Source organism: Anopheles nili, chromosome 2, assembly GCF_943737925.1.
Source record: "Anopheles nili chromosome 2, idAnoNiliSN_F5_01, whole genome shotgun sequence".
In the NCBI taxonomy this organism is placed as follows: Eukaryota; Metazoa; Arthropoda; class Insecta; order Diptera; family Culicidae; genus Anopheles; species Anopheles nili.
In genome coordinates this window covers 18,416,116-18,419,778 of record NC_071291.1, presented here as the reverse complement: position 1 = coordinate 18,419,778, position 3,663 = coordinate 18,416,116, and positions in this window count along the sequence as shown.

The following is a 3,663-nucleotide window of genomic DNA, read 5'->3' as shown; positions in this document are numbered from 1 at the left end:
GGCAGTTCGGCGAGTTGGTCGCGGTTTGCGGTTGCGGTTTGATTGATTGGCATTTATTAAAGCCCGCGCGGTTTTGCCGACGCGGGAACGCTCGCGAGATCGCGAAATTGTGATTGCGCGAGAAAGCTCCCCGAGCGTAAGGATCGAGCGGGATTAGGGCCACGAGCGGGCTGGGGCTTTTTTGCTTTGTTTTAACGAGCCTCTTTTCGGGCTGATGAGTGAGAGTGGATTTGCATACGACATAATTCCGTAGCGGCGATAACGACGAATTTATCGCAACCGGTCGCATTGGGCGTTTGATGGCAATAAACCACGTTGCGTCGGGGTAGCCGGTGGGTTTTGTGGCTTGTTTTACATTCCATTTTCGCTCAATCAGTTTGTTGCGATCAAAAAATGATCATTCACAAACCGTGCGCGCGAGTGAGAGAGGGCTTGTGGGCAAACAGCGGTTTCGGAAAATTGTATTCCCATAACATAAGAAAAAAACCACGCAATATTACATAAACACACCCGACCGGCGGTGCGGGTCAGATTCGTGCTGTTCCGACTCGCCTTGGGGAAGGAATTTTCACCTTTAATTAGGCGCTATATTGTTGATCGATTATCGCACCGCACACGATCTCGCCCGATCGCGGGATCGTGATGACAGGTCTTTTTCCATCTATTCAGCTTCACGAGGTCCGGAGTCTAAAACCACACGCCGCTCGATCGCACCTAATCGCGCTCGATCCATCTGCGCTCCCTCAGCACTGCGGCACGATTTCGATCCTCACACGACCAATAGGCCACGGCCACCAATAGGACGGTTTATTTTGTGAGTATTTATAGCGTGAGTTCAGCTGACCAGTCGCTGCTGGTCGCTGACAGTGTTACGAAAGCGAATGCATTAAATATTATGCAAACCGCGTGAAAGCTTTCCCACAACGCCCATCGACAGTTGTTCTGCCTGTCAAAGCACCCCTTCAAAGCCATGCCAAAAACGCTTTGATCGATGATGGATCGTCTTGTTCGTTAAGCGCGAAATGATCACACGCCACAAAAACGGTCGCGTGTTTGATAACGCATTAAAATGACCGAAATATTCACGGATTATGCTCGGCTAGCGGTGAGGCCAAGCTCGTACAACTCACTTACCGATCGCCTGGAACCCGGCCATACTGCACACGTGCACTCAGCACCGTAACCTCCTTCGAGGCTGAGAAGCACACCCGAAACAACAAGAAAAATAAAGATCATTATCATTCCATTTTGTCGTAATAGGCACTTTAGATGCCGTCCGTTTTTGGCTCGCGCACTTTACGCCGGTCAGGCCATGGAGCCAGCTCGAGTACGGGGAGCTGGAAGATCAACTATTTGAATTTCGACTAATGATGTGGCTCGACGCCCCAAGGTGCCGTATGGTGCCGGTTCCTCGTCGCGACCGCCACTAATCCCGGCGGGAGTGAGATTCGTTTCCCCGTGGAGTCATCCCGGCCACCGATTAATGGACCATCCATCCATCCAGCCTGCCCACGGACCACGGGGAATGACGTGACATATTTTTCCGTTTTTTCCCCCTCTTCTTCTTCTTCTTCATCAGTTCTCTTTCTCCTCCCCCACGTTCCGGGGGCTGTCCGCAGGTTGTCCGCAATGTCGCCCCGCAGTGGCGTGAGGTCATCGCCGGAGCGAGAGATTTATGAATTGGAACTGATAGCAGCTTTCATTAGTCTTCATCAGGTTCATTAGGTGATTTGTTTTCCCTGTATTTCCGTGGCCCCGTAGCCGTAGAGGGTGGAGTTGGCGATGAAACAATTCCCTTTTGGCCCCTCCGCTAATGACGAACCGCCCCACTCGGTCCGTTCATTTACATGCCATCGTCCTGTGGAAAACGGCGCCCATCGGATGGGGTTTTAGTTTGTTTAGCTGATTGTGGGTATTGTTCCGGGGGCCGGGGAGCGTGATGCATTTTTTTTGGGGGGCACACGCAATCAAGCCTTTCTTAGACCACGAAACGGGGTCACACAAACGATCGCATCTCGGATTTGACCGTGAAGCGATGTTCAAGAAATCATGCCACACCGACATACCGAAATACGGCACCCTCGTTCGGGGCTTCTGCCAATAAAACGTGGCATAAAAATAATTATCACTCGATGGCACGGTGTGACGGTTTTTTTTTGTGTTCTTCTCTCCGTCCGGTTGTTTGTTTCTCACCCTCGCGGCTAGCCAGGAAGCGTTTCCACGAGGTCCACGTGTAGGAGTGGTTTTTATCGCTTGCCGGACAAATAAATCGCCCTGCCGAAAACTGCACCACCGGGAGAGAGAGAGAGAGAAAGAACGACGACTCGTCGACCGCAAGTGCCGCCGATCGACCGCACGGAAAAGCACATACACACACACACACACACACACACACGCACGCCAACACCGAAAAACACATCGAGCCGGAGACCGGGATCCGCTTTAAGTGGTCGTATTTTTCGAAATAGTTTTGCGCCAGTCAGGGGACCATCGGTTTCCCGTGCGAAACGGGGCCAATGAGCCGGAACGATTTCCACCACCATGTGCCATGGGTCGTAAAGGATAAGACTTTCACCGAGCGAAGCGAACGCTCATGCCGGCTGTCACAAGCGAGCCAATGGAGTCGGTGACCATTGGTGGAGTTGCGAGCCAAAGCAGACGTTTTGTTTGTTGATAGCTCCCCTCGGAGCCGTTTCGAATGGGAAAGGGTAGCAACAACAGGAGCAACAGCAAGAGGAAGAAGAAAGGAAGCAACCCAAAATGGAGCTTCGACACGACGCAATCATGTACCATTAGGCCGAACAAAACAGTACCATGTACTCGTAGATTTAATTTAGTTATATTCCACTCGCCGCCCGTCATAAAACGGCGTATCGTACGGTGGTGCCGGCTTTCAGAACCATACACCGACCGGGCGCAACTATTAAGTATCCTTTTTTTTCCTCACATTTGGTGGCCGCTTTTTTCTCCCAAGGGCAGGAGAAAAGTTGTTCTGCAAATTGGTGAGGTTTGGCACGGTGAAATACAATTGCCCAAGAGCTGAGGGTCATTTCTTCGAGGGAGCACGATCGATGGCAAAATTGGCAGAACATCCGTGGTGGGTTGTAACTTGTTGCCCTCGTCCTTGGAAGGAACCGATGCGATGTCGATGAGACCCGCTGCTAGGCTCAAGGAAAACCAGCTACCCATCGAACCGATCGAACCTTTATGCTAATCATCCCACCGGGACGCGAAAGCAGCTCGTTTCGGAATCGAACAAATCATACTACACCGGTCGCCTGTCGCGCGGGAAAACATCTGCCCGTGGGGAAAGGCACTCGCCGATCTCGTCATAAATCTCGTGGCATGGAAGCCGGACTCGCTTATAAACGAGCGAGAACGAAAGACACGAACGAACGAACGAAGAAGAAGCAACAAAAAAAGCACGAAAACTAAAACAAGATAATTTGATAATTACGAGGCCTGATGTCATCGGCCGCGTGGATCCTCGCTAGCAACCGTGCCTAGGCTGTAGACCCTCGCGATCATCCACTCCACGAGACGCCCGCGAGACCTCACTCTTATTAATTATGCCAATCGGCCGCCGTTTGGGCCGGCCTCCACGTTGGCGCTCCTCATCGGAAGGGGTTTTTTTTTCGAGCGATAAATTAACCCAAGACGCTC